The sequence below is a fragment of the Lontra canadensis genome, unplaced genomic scaffold, assembly GCF_010015895.1.
Source record: "Lontra canadensis isolate GAN:19392208 unplaced genomic scaffold, GSC_riverotter_1.0 scaffold7, whole genome shotgun sequence".
In the NCBI taxonomy this organism is placed as follows: Eukaryota; Metazoa; Chordata; class Mammalia; order Carnivora; family Mustelidae; genus Lontra; species Lontra canadensis.
The window spans coordinates 20,071,888-20,085,806 of record NW_022631001.1 but is presented as its reverse complement, the minus strand read 5'-3'; the positions used below and the strand labels follow the sequence as shown (position 1 = coordinate 20,085,806).

Here is a 13,919-nt window from a genome sequence, read left to right as displayed (position 1 = left end):
GCAGGACCTTGGAGTCATTCGCCAAAGACAGAGAGTGGAACCTGGAACTAGACAATAACCCCCAGCCAGCTCATCAATGATCTGGGATTTGCAGGGTCCCCGCCACAGCCCAGACCGTGGGGCGGCCGTCCTGAATTTCAATTCTGATCCTTGTGTTTGGGCCCCATCTCAATTAAGATCTGTTAGAAGTCAATTTCACAGTGGTTGGTTTTAGAAGATCCCCACAAAACGATAAGCGAGAAACAGGCAATCACTTCTTTGGGGAGCAGAGGCCATCCTCAACAGAGCCTCAGATGCTTTATTTATTTTGATTTGATTTTAATTTGGTAAATAATGCTTATTTAATTTTATTCTGTGATTTCAAAAACAATATACGTACAGGAGGGAAAAGAGCTGTGGTAGCCCTCATCAGAGCTCAAACTAATGGTGATTTTCCCTTCATCAGCTGTGAGGCTTAAATAAATACATTTCCCCAAGCTGATAAGCAATCATTTCCAAATGTAGAAAAAACTCAGCAAGGTGGAAAGAAAAGGAGAAAAATCATCCACAGTCCCACTACCTGGAGACAACCACTGTTAACAGTTGGTGTGTGTTTCCTTCCTGTAAGTCTTTTCTGATTGTTTCACACAGCGGCGATGACACTGTGCGTGTAATTGCATTTCCTGCTCTTTGCATTAATGGTACACCATGCGCATTTCCCCGTGTCATTACAAGCTCTGTAAACATCATTTTTAACGGCTACAAAATATTCCAGTCTAGGAATAAATCATAATTTACCTAACCAATTCCCTCAAGGGGAGCATTTAGTGGTTTCCAATTTTTCACTCTTGTACATAAGGCTGCAGGGAACACCCATGTGTATACATTTTTGTCTGCATATCAGATTATTTTCTTAGGACAGATTCCCAGAAGTAGAATTACCGGGTCAAAGGACATAGACTTTTGCGAGGTTTTTGAATCTCCTGCCAAACTGCTTTCCTGAGCAGCGGTCCCCATATCCGCCCCCCTCCTCCCCGGCAGTGTGTGAGGGCCCCTCGGCGCACACAGGTAGCCCTGTCTGGCGTGTTTTTTAAACCCTACACCCTGGGAAGGGAAACTGCCACTCTGGGGCTCCAGAGGGCTTTGATTCCTCTGTTTCTCCTTTGGTGGCCCCAGAAAGGGTCAGTGGGCTTCTAGCTCCTCCTCTTGTCCCCTCCCCTTGTGTCTGGCTTTATCGCCTTTCATCTAGGGGCACAGAGCAGGGCTCTGTGTGCTCGTTGTTCCCACCGAGGGTCCAAGACATAGCAGGAGGCAGACTCATATCTGTGAGTCTGAGGTCATTTTTAGCACTTCTCTGCAACGTATCAGCCTCAAGGTACCCTGTTTTCTCCTTTTCTGAAGTACCCTCCCATGTGGGCAAACGTCTGCCTGCCATGCTCACGCACAGCCTTGCTCTGCATAGAGCTGGAGAAGACATCTTTCTGCTTTGTGTCCTAGAGGTCACCGGACATGCCCAGATCACATGGCCGTGCTGAATTTAAAGCAAATACAAAACACTTCAAAGGGAAAACCACACGAACCTTTCCACACACGGAATTGGAGAGTTCCAAGCAAATGCTCTGGGGATATTTAATCATGAGAAAATCAGAACCCTAGCGGTGGGAGGGCTGTAAGAACAGAACCCCTGTCATCTAGGGAGGAGATTATGTGCTCCCCGGGGAGACGCAGGAAGAGGTTCTGAGCACCTCCAGGGGAGCCGGGGCTATGGGAGGCATTGTCATAAACAATGGGACAACCAGGAGGACAAGAGTCTCTGTGTCCACCCATCAGCACATCGAGGCTTGGAGAAGTCATGTGTCCAGCCACCATCACACAGCCAGCGAGAGGCAGAGGGAGAATTCCCACGCAAACTTTAACATGGGTGAGATGCAGCCGATGGTTCTGTCAAAATGGTGACTGGGATTCAGCAGGTCTGCAGAGGGCCTAGGAGTCTGCATTTCTAACGAACCCCTAGTGATGCAGAGGCTCCTGGTCCAGGCACCACACTTGGAGCGACAAGACCCTATGCCTGTGGGTCTCAAACTTCAGCAAGGCTCAGATCATCAGGAAAGCCCCTTAAACGACACATTGCTATAAGGCCCACTGTCCATAGTATATGACTCATAGGTCTGCGCTAGGCCCCAAGAATTTGCATTTTGTGAAAGTCTGAGGTGCTGCTATTGCTGTTAGTCTAGGGACCCCCATCTGAAAATCCCGCCCTACACTACAGCTTCATGAGGGTGGAGGGGGAGCAGGTCTTGGCCTGCCCACATGCTGCTTTGGGGCCTTCCTGTGTTCTGGAGATGTGGTAGGCCTGTGTTCTTGGGACAGTATGGAGTGGGGTTGCAAAAGAGGTCCTGTTTCTGTCCGGAGACCCTCAGCTTTTGACAGTGGTATTAAGAGGCTCAGGGTCTGTGTGTGCACGTGTGTGCATGTGTGCGGTCGTGCATGTGGGTGTGTGTTGAGAGTGGCAAGCCGAGTCCCTAAGGCCCTGAGTACATCCCTCCAGAACCAGCAGCTTGAGGACTCAGCCATAAAAAAGCCCGCTTTGCAGTATATCAGTTATATTATGTTGTCGAACAGAGTTTCCTGCTTGTTGGGTCTTGGAGTTTAATAAAAAAATATATTATGACTCATTCCAAACTTTACAAAAGTCCTTGGGGAATCTGAAATGAATCATGTTAAGCTCCTGTTATAAAACAAACAGTCCTCTCTTTCACAAGCCTGTATCCACAGCAGACTAGCAGTAGGGGTGAGGGAAAGGGAAGACAGGGAAGAAGACTCAGAGCAAGGGTTGAAATCTTTGCTCAGGGCCTCTCTTAAATAACCAGACCTCTGCGTCAAAGGAAGGCAGAGCCCAGGGAGGCTGCAGGCGGGAAAAGTCTTCTTTAATGGTGGGTCAACTCCGTTAGAGTCAAAGATAGCTTGAGGAAACAAGGCCACAGAGGTCACCTCCTCCAGGAAGCCTTCCTTGATTTCTCTAGGAAATTTCTCCTAGGCAGAAGTGCTCTCAAATGCATGGCCCTTTATATTTGCTTCTGAACACAAAAAACTCTCTCCTTGTATCCCATCTGTTTGCAGCCATGATGGCTTTCCTACAGCACTAAATCTTTTGGGCTGGAAGAACATAGGTATGTCTGTGTCCAAAGCTTTCTATCCTGCCTGCTGCAGGCCCTACAATGCAGCAAGAGCTCTGCCACCAGTACATGCTGGACTGACTGACTCTGTGAAGTTTCTCAGTCTCCATGGCCACCTTCAGCCCAGGTTGCACTAAGAGAAACCAAACGTTGTGGCAGGTTGGTAGGCAAGCATCAGTAGGGTATTAACTGGCACAAACTATGTCCCTTCCTGCTGAGCTCTGGCTGGGTACCCTCCCTGGAAGCTGAGGGCATGCAGAGGAACCCTGTCTCCCCCACTTATTAGCTGGAGGGCTTTGGGAAAATCACATCACTGTTCTGTGCCTCAGTTTTTCCATCTGAAAGTCAGAGATAATAATAGAACTAATATGATGGTTAGTGTTGAGAAGGTTAAACCAAATGACACGTGAAAAGCACATAGTGCCTAGTTGAAAGAAAGAGAGAGAGAGATAAAGGAAAGAAGGAAGGAAGAAGGAATAAAGGAAGGAAAGAAGGAAAGAAAGAAAGGGAAAAGGATCAAGTTAGTAGAACACGAGACCCAAAATCCAAGAGAAAAAGAGCAACGCAAGAGATTAGGTCCCTTTACAATTTCAGGCCAAATTTCTACAGATAAATGCATGGAAAGGATAAATGAGGAGGCCAGATAAAGGGACTACTTTTACAGAGTACTCAATAAATGTTAGCTATTATTAAGACATTGCTGAGCACACAAATGTTATTTCATCCCATCTTTATTACAACCTGTGAGATGATTTTTATTTCTCAGATTTTACAGCCGAGGAAACTGGGGCCTCTCTCCATGGGGTTGGCAGAGCTATCTGTGTATAGCAAAAAATAATAAAAAGGCAAGTGAGCAAACTCAGTGGGAAATAATTTGGCATTTTTCAGGAAAGTTGAAGATGCTCAGCTCTTATGATCCAGCATTTCCAAACCCAACATGCAGGCACAGCTAAAAGACACATATGAAGATGTTCATAGCACCATTGTTTATAACAGTCAAATATTGGAACAACTCCAATTCCCCCCAACAGCAGAACAGCTAATTTCTGGATACTTGTGCAACGGAACATCCCACAGCAACAAAAATGAACACACCTGAATTACACAGTGTTTGAATGAATCTTAAAAACATGGTATTGACCAAAGAAGATCAAGCATAAAAAAATACTTATTACCCGACTCTGTCTATACGACATACAAAAATGGGCAAAACTAAGGGAAACTGCTTTGGTACATACATGTAGATGTCAAAACAATGAAGACAAGAAAGGATGAGATTCCCCTCGAAGGCAGAGTGGGGCAAAGGGAGGAAGAGACAGTTGTGAACGGCGTGGGGCCCGGAAGGCTTTGGAAGGGTAACCAGTGTTCCTTTTGTGCACTGGTGGTGGTGCCATGGGTGTTCATTCTTGATTATTCATTGGTACATATATGTGTGATATCCTTTTCGGTATGAATACTCTATTTCACAATATTCAAAAACTTCCAAACAAAACCAAGACATAAGGGTTGCCTTACAGTGGGAACTCCAGAATGTCATCCCCCAAATTTAAAGCTGAGTCATTTAAAGACAGAACAGAATAGAAATTCAGCCTTCAAGAAGAAAGTGCCCACACCCAGCCTTTGGCAGTGACCTGGAGGCTCAGTCTTCCTTTATGACAGCAGAAAGCACTGTAACCACGGTTACCACCAAACTGTGGTAGGTAAGGCCCCAACGGGTCTTGGGTTGCGTGTTTACATCCATTGTCACTCATCCTTACAATAGCACTCAATGTAACCATTAACAACGTATTCTCTAGCAATGGAAATATGTGAATGTTACAATGTCTCTTGGTGAGGAAGTGGGAGAACCAGGATTTAACTCATGGCTGTTCCAGGCCTCTGCCTCCAGTGCCACTGTACCTCATGGCCTCCTTCTACGCCAGACTCACATCCTTGAGGAACTTCTTTTACATCAAAGGACTGACCTAAGACAAGGGAATTTTCTGGACTTCCAGGGCAGCTGAAGATTGGTTGAGACCTTAATCAAAGTTGCATATGTGTTCCTTCCTCCCATTTGATAGGTAAGAGAACAGATAAAGGGCAGTGAGCTACAGTGTGGCCCATACATTCAGTTGGGTTTTCACAGGAGAGCCCAGAAGTACTGTTCACCCAGATGGCTCATACTCTGGGCCCTTAGGAAGGCACAGGGCCAAGTCTTCCATCTTGTTAAAGAGATAACATGGTCCTTCTGGAGCTCCACAGCGATCTTATAGAGCTTCACTGAGCATCTCTGAAGCTCAGAGTGGAGGCACCACCACTCTAACCCTGAGAGACATGTGCAAATGTCCCAACAGGATGCCTGGCACCCAGTAGGCATTTGATAATTAAATACTTGCTGACTGAGTTTTCACCGAATGGCCTAGATGATTCAGGGGTTAGAGGAGAGGTTCTGCAAACTTCTTCTTCCTGAGAATTCATTCAGTTCCGGAAATTAGAAAAGGCAAACCCGTCTCCCTCTGTGGCCAGGGACCACGATGTTAGAGCATTCCCACCAGGGCCAGAGAAGGGCGTTTTGCTGACCCGTGTAGTCAACGTCTGGCAATTCTTTCAGAAGGGTCCGCCATGCCTCCAAGAGAACCTATTTTGGGTGTCTCCATTGTATCTATAATTCCATTCCCTAAAGTCATTTTGCACATCTTTCCAAGGATTCAAAAATAAAACTCCTGCCATCGCGATAGAGGCAGTAAAAGGATTTTCAGAGAAAAAAAATCTTCAAATACTATTTTTACAAAACTACCTTTTTCCCTTTTCCTTCTCTACCTTCACTAGAGACCTCTGAGTTATGAAGTGCACTTAACACCATTAATTGCCATGGAAACTACAGCGTCTTCCACAGAATATGGTCAACTTCTTCTGCAGAGAATTTTTTTCCCCCTTTCAGCAGAGACTTTGAATAATAGGCTGTTTTTGTTCCTTTTGCGGAAAGACAAATTTCTCCTCCCCCACCCCATTCCTTTTGATGTGTTACTTCCCCCAGTCACAAGTCCTGATAGCAGGAGCTGGTGACCAGGTTTTTAGAAGGCCAGGAAAGAGGAAGAATGTCTTTTGAATTCCAATTTTCTGATGATGTTGTCTGTGGGATCCAGGTGTCTTCACCTGTTCTGATTTTATTCAGCTTCATTACCAACAACCCAAGTGGCAGGCAGTAACAATTATTAATAATTCCCATTTGGTTTTGTGCTTACAATAAAAGCAATAGTTTTTAGCCAGTACTTATTATCTGGTGCTTTTATCTACTTAATATGTACACTAGGTGCACTGCATTTTTCTCAAAAGAACCATGTAGATATTACAGATTTTTTTTACAGATGAGGAAACTGAGGCACAAAGAGATTAAACCACCCCTGCAGGCAGAGGTCTAATAAACATGCTAAGAAAAATTTGGACATAGGCCCTTCTTTTTTTTTCTTTTTTTTTTTTAAACTGAAATTCAAGTTAGTTAACATATAGTGTAGTAGTGGTTTTGGGAATAGAATTAGTGATTCTTCACTTAACGTATAACACCTAGTCCTCATACTAGCAAGTGCCCTCCTAAATCCCCATCACCCATTTAGCCCATCCGCCCACCTGTATCCCTTCCGGCAGTCCTCAGTTTGTTCTCTATAATTACCAGTCTCTTATGGTTTGCCTCCCTCTCTGTTTTCATCTTATTTTATCTTTCCTTCCCTTCCCCCATGTTCATCTGTTTTGTTTCTTAAATTCCACATATGAGTGAAATGATACAGTGTTTATCTTTCTCTGACTGATTTATTTCGCTTAGCATAATACACTCTAGTTCTACCCACTTTGCTGCAAATGGCAAGATTTCATTCTTTTTTTCTTTAAGGATTGATTTATTTTAAAGACAGCTAGATAGTGAGCATGCATGGGGGGAGGGGCAGAGGGAGAAGGAGGCAAGAAGACTCCCCACTGAGTGGGGAGTCCAATGCGGGTCTTGATCCCAGGACTCTGAGATCATGACCTGAGGTGAAATCAAGAGCTGCATGCTTAATCAACTAACTGAGCCACACAGGCCCCCCAAGATTTTATCCTTTTTGATCACTGAGTAATATTCCCTTGCATATATATATACCGCATATTCTTTATCCATTCATCAGTTGATGGACATCTGGGCTCTTCATAATTTGGCTATTGTAGATGACACCACTATAAACATTGGGCGCATGTGCCCCTTCAAATCAGCATTTTTATATCCTTTTGATAAATACCTAGGAGGACAATTGCTGGGTCATAGGATAACTTTATTTTTAACTTTTTGAGGAACCTCCATACTGTTTTCAGAATGACTATACCAGTTTGCATTCCCACCAACAATGCAAAAGCATTCCCCTTTCTCTGCATCCTTGCCAACATCTGTTGTTTCTTGAGTTGTTAATTTTAGCCATTCTGACAGGTGTGAAATGGTATCTCACCATGGTTTTGATTTGTATTTCCCTGATCATGGGTGATGTTGAGCATTTTTTTCATGTGTCTGTGAGCCATCTGTGTGTCTTCTTTGGAAGAGTGTCTATTCCTGTCTTCTGCCCATTTCTTAATTGGATTTTTTTGTGGGGGGTGTTGAGTTTGAGAAATTCTTTATAGATTCTGGATACTAACCCTTTATCTGATATGTCATTTGCAAATATCTTCTCCCTTCTGTCAGTTGTCTTTTAGTTTTGTTCATTGTTTCCTTCCCTGTGCAGAAGCTTTTTATCTTGATGAAGTCCCAACAGTTCATTTTTGCTTTTGTATTCCTTGCCTCCAGAGACATGTCTAGTAAGAAGCTGCTGTGACTGAGATCCAAAAGTTTGCTGCTGGTGATCTCCTCTAGGATTTTGATGGTTTCCTTACATTTAGGTGTTTCATCCATTTTGGATTTATTTTTGTACATGGTGTAAGAAAGTGGTCCAGTTTCATTCTTCTGCAGCACATGGGCCCTTCTAATTCCAAGCCTAATCCATGCATTTTCTACCAGGCTTCTAGACTACCTTTTTTAAAAAAGGCAGTATAACCCTCAGCCAATAACTAAATCATTAATGAATTGATTGGATCTTAAACATTTATTAAGGCTCGACTATATGCCAGGCACAGTGCTGGGTCCCATTTCACATTTATCTATCTGGCAAACTCAGCCATCTGAAACTCTTCTGAGAAACAAGAATTATGCAAAAAAGCTTCTGAGCCACCCAAACATATCGTAACATTCACACACTTCATTTATTTGAGAAATATGTCCCCAGCTTCTCCATTTCCTCTATACAGAGTGTTGATAAGCTGGTCATCTAAAATCAGAGATCTGGGTATCTCAGATCTGTCACTCCCGAGCTCCATGGTCTTGGGTGACTTATCCCCTCCAAGCTGGTTTTTTAGCATATTTAAAGTAGGAGTCATCTCAGAAGATGGTTTTGAAGGCTGAATTAGAAAATGTATGTCAGGTGACTAACCTAGTAACTGATACCTAGTAGGAGCTGAATATCCGTTTACTCTTTGCAGTAGTTACAGCATTATTCATTCACTACAGAAACACTGTGAATCACTGACACCCAACACACCGTCCATCCATGCTCTGCACTAATCTTCTCCTAAGAAAATGCCTAGGAGATCAGCTGTGAGACCAAGAGACGCCAGGTACAGGGCTGAGCAGGGTGCTGGGCACAGGGCAGGCACATAGAAATGCTGGTGCTTTCCATGGAGGGCTCTTCTCTGGCTAGAGGGTCATTGTCTGTGTTTGAGGTGACCTAGGATACAAGGTACAAGGTAGGAAGGGACACAGCTGGGAGAGGAATATACATCTGGCGACTTTTAAACCCACGCCTGAGAGTAATTAGATTGGAGACATTTGTGCCAAGTGTGGAATGGAGCCACACATGGCCACGCCACCGAGGGTCCACCCTGCTGCCCTACACTCCCTTTTGCATCTTTCAAAAGTTCTGCTGTAACTTTGGTTCTTCTAATTGAGGCTGTCCGGTTTCCGGGCATTAAAGAAAGAAATGGTCCTAGGAAATATTGCCTTCTATCAATCCAGCATTAGACGCAATTCAATTTCTTAATGACATTTGTGATCATTATGCCATGCTTCTAATTGAAAATGAATAATTGAAATTCTAATTATTACAGGAGTCAATAGAAGGCGACTCTAGATAGCAACCTGCTAGGCAAAGGCTTTAATGCTCAATCATTTCTTAAATCCAACAAGGGTCTGGTTATTCAATTATTTAGTAAGCATGCAACTTTGGGGCTATATCCTGGTATCCTGGTAAGAAGTTTAAAATAAAAAAGACCCAATAGTGTTTTTATTTTTTGGTTTTTGGATTATTATTATTATTATTATTATTTTAAGAAGCTGTAAGTATCAGGCTTCGGTTTCCAGGTCTGACAATATGGTAAACTGAATTTACAGGCTCCCCTTCTGACCAAAACCATATAAAAATGTGGGACAAAATTAAATGGAAAAATTAAATTGGGGACATTAAACTAGAGCACTGAGAGGAAGAGCTGAAGCCTAAGTGACCCAAATGTATGTGAGACACAAACATGGACAAAACAGCTAAGGACTGGGGTTTTCACATCCCTGTGGGGGATAGAAGATGGAGACCCAGCTGCATGGGAGGCAGAGGGTTGGAACGAAGCCCTTTCAAGTCCCACACAAGGCCAGGCTCTCAAGGGTCTCTTTCCTCCACAAATGAGATCTCTGTCCACTGAACTACAGTTGAAGCAAAGAAGCTTGTTTTTGCTCAGGGCTTTGATAAGAAAACAAAAATTACCCCAGGATATAGATAAACTCAATCCTGTACCATATGCAAGTACAAAGTCCAACTTTATACCACCTCTGGATTACAGGAATTCTAAACAGAGAAATAAATGTAAAATCCGGCCCGGGGCCAGTGAAACCTCTGTGTCGTTTGGTCAAATCAGGCACGAAATCACTCTGTAGATTCTGTAAGGGCACTTTCATAACCATGAATGCAGGGAAATCCCACTCAAATAAATATAATGATAACCACAACTAAAACAACATTACCTGAAGATGGGCTTATAGGAAAAAAAATAAATAAATAAATAAAAGGCCAGGAAAACATTTCATCATCAGGCACAATAAGGAGGCTTAACACCGTGAGATACTAAAATTACCTGATAGAGTATAAATGTATTTAAATGACTAAAAAAGAAAAGTGAAGGAATAAAAGTCATATTAAAAGAACAAGACAGGGGCACCTGGGTGGCTCAGTGGGTTAATCTTCTGCCTTCGGCTCAGTCATGATCTCAGGGTCCTGGGATGGAGCTCCACATGGAGCTCTCTGCTCAGCGGGGAGCCTGCTTCCTCCTCTCTCTCTGCCTGACTCTCTGCCTACTTGTGATATCTCTCTCTCTGTCAAATCAATCAATCAATCAATCTTAAAAAAAAGAAAAGAACAAGACACATTACGAAAAAAATAAAGTCACGTTTGAAAAAGAACCAAATAAAACCAGGGAAATGAAAAACAAAACAAAACAAAACACCGTCATTAAAATTAAAACCCAGAGGCTAAATAATACAGCAGATTATGTGCAGCTGAAGAGAGATCTAGGGAGCTCAAAGATAGGTTTGAGCAAATTTCCCCTAATGTAGCTCAGGGAGATAAACGGAAAAATGACAGATGTATTCAAACAAAGGTGGACAGAACCAGAAGAGCCAACATTGATCTCACGGCAATTTCAAAAGACAAGAATGCAGAGAGGAGATACTTAAAGAACTAACAGCTGAGAATATTTGAGAACTGAGAATGACATAAAACTACAGCATAGTAAAGGCAAAGAAAAAAAATTGTAAAAGCTCTCTGAGTGCTAGTTTCCTTTATTTTTCTCAAAAAGATCAATCCTTGGGAAGCTGAAGAATGAAGAGATAAGAAGATTCGGGGGATGAAAAGCAAAAACTTGGGCAGTCATCCCTGGGGAGAACGGCGCTCTGTCAAGAAGTCCACTCTCGTGTGGCAGTGGGAGAAGGAGGGCAGGCACTCTGTCCCAGGAAGTGTACAGTGTGGAAGATTGCATTATTGTTCCTAATTCTTTGTCCCTCATCTCCTGGCCCTCGCTCTGAACTTTCTACTACTTCCCAATGAAGGCAGACGGTTGAGACGCGGCCCCACGTACCCCAGGGCTCAGACTCGGATCCAACCTGGGCGTGAAGCCACGCCCAGCTGAGCGCGGGCTGGATCCGCGGACACCCTGTAGTGCGTTTATTTTGGGGGGAAAGGACAAAACAGTACCTTTTTGTTGAAGAAGTCTGGCAAAACCTTTATGCTGGAGAAGCCTGGCAGACTGCCTTGATCAGAGGACCACCAACATGGGGCCGGGGATAAGAACAGACCCATCAGAGCCGGTGGGACACCTGTCCGGGAGGACTCAGCATCGCCAGACATGCGGAGCTCAGGGCGCAGACTCGGAACCGACCTGCAGCGCGAAGCCATGCCCGGCTGAGTGCAGGCTGGATCTGCGGACACCCAGCTGATACCCAGACACAGGAGCAGGAATAAATTCTTGCTTTAAGCTGCTGAATTTCCCAACGTCTTGTTAACGCCGCATGATGAGGCAACAGTTACCTAAAACATATATTATCTCAACAAATTTTCCAACTCTGAAGTAGGCATTGTTGCTCATCTCCAAGCCGAGGAAACTCAAAGGCTCTAAGAGGCAAGAAGCAACGCAGCTTGCCAGGGTCACCCAAGGGAAATCTCAAGAACGGAGGCTTATTCCGTACTAAAGCCTCAGCTTCTGGCTTCTATACTGGACTGCTCTCCGCCTGTATTTGTTGGGTGAAGGGATGGACGAACGGACAGGTGAGTCACAACCCACCTCCTGGGGCCAAAACATCAGCTGCATTCACTGAAATTCACACTCAGGGCCTGACCACCTTCAGGCCAGGACAAACTCACCAATGCACCCAAGGAGGCTCGCTGTCCTTGTATGGGGTGTCTGATGCACAAGGAGCTTGCCCAGGAAAATGAATCCTCTCCATGCCAGGAAAAAAAAAAAAAAAAAAGGCACTAAAGTAGAAAATAATCACAGCCTGTCAGGCTCCTTGGCATGCTGATGATCTTCATGGTCCAGCAGATGGTGTCAAGGATGTGACCCCAGGAGGCTCACAATAGGCAGCTGGCGGAGGCCTCATCTAAATGGACAGCACGGAGTCCCACAGCTGATCCGTGTCTTAGTGCACAGTACTTAGCAGCTGCCGGAGCATGGTTTGACTGGTAGAGCTCCCCTTCTGAACCACTGGGATGCTAAATAATTAATTGCCTTGTTCTACTTGGGGTGGGAACAGACAGACCCTTCTGAGAGGTTACGGAGGGTGCCCTGCTCAAGCAGCAGAGTATAAAGATGTCCAGACCCTCAGCCCTCCCTGCGATTTGCCATCTCAAAACAAATGGAAATAAAATCAATGATAAAATTAAAATATTTGAGACTTGGATCCTGCTTTTGATTTCACAAAATACTTTAAAATTTATTTCTGGTCCAGTAGGGGGGAAAAAAAAAGACAAGGATATGAACAGTCTGTTCAGAGAACAAATACAAACAGATAATAAACACGTGAAAAGATGTTTGGCTGCACTGATAATTAAAGAAATGCAGATAAAAACAACAATGAAATAGTGGGTTGTTTTTTTTTTCCCTCACCAGGCTGACAACAATGGAAAAACCTGAAAATTTCCAATATCTGCCCCTAGGAAAGGGGCACTCTCACCTTCTGCCAACAGGCGTGACATTTTGCAGGACAATTTGGCAATCTGCACCGAAATTTTACTTTACCTACTTGTTGGTATCAGTTCTGTTTTTCAGAATTGATTCTCTAGTTATCCCCCTAAATATGCTTAGATGGGCAATATACAGAATTCATAGAGTTCAAAACATAAAGAACATCTAGTTCAAAAAACAAGAAAGACTTGAGTGTCTGTGGGCAGAAGAGGAGGCTAACCCCTCTGGTACGTTCCAACTCTGTAAGGACATGAGCAGTTAACAGGAATGAGTTCTCTAAGGATTGAGAAGAAAACATCTAAATACACATCAAGGCAAAAACACAAAGGAGCAGACAGTGGATAAAATGATGTCTCTGGTGTAAATAAAACATGGGCCTCCTTTGTTTTTCCTTCTGAAAAAATGCCAACAAACTCTTTCAGAGGGGTGACCTTTGGAGAGTGGCAAAGAGGAGCTCTGACGAGTTACCTGTTCTGTTTTATCTTTCTGTACTCTGCACTTTCTGGCCAGGTACATCTATTCTCTATTCTTTTTTTATTTAAGTTAATAGGAGTTATCTGGGCGGTGAGATTAAAAAGATTTGTTTGTTTGTTTGTTTTCCTTTCCCTTGGACACATGAAAGATCTAATAAATGATACGACTTAGTATAATACTATTTGTTGACCCTAATGTATAACAGGGCCAGGCAAATGGTGTGGGGGGGTGGTGAAGCAGGGAGGTCAGGAGCACCATGCCCCCCACGCCAGTGGAAGCAAACTTGTGCACTGGGAAGTGCACGGCAGGGGGAACTTTTTGAATCCCTGCCTGGGTTCCTTGGAAAAGCCCAAGCTGTTCTCCTGGGGTGACAACTGGAAAACGAAGGAACTGGAACTTGGAAGGTGGACAGAAGACGGTGGATTTCACAGTAGAACAGATGCTGTCATGTGCAGCCTTGAAAACCTTGAAACCAGGGAAGGTCTCAAGCTACTGGAAGGACATTGTGCTACTGGGAGAGCTGTGGGAGGATACGCCTGG

The 13,919-nt window shown here is 44.0% G+C and overlaps 1 protein-coding gene across 1 annotated transcript in view; it reads right to left on the bottom strand.

Moving 5' to 3' along the window:
* The window catches only part of TENM4 (teneurin transmembrane protein 4), a 715,043-nt gene that overhangs the window by 509,901 nt on the left and 191,223 nt on the right, over positions 1 to 13,919 (bottom strand). The window lies entirely within an intron of this gene.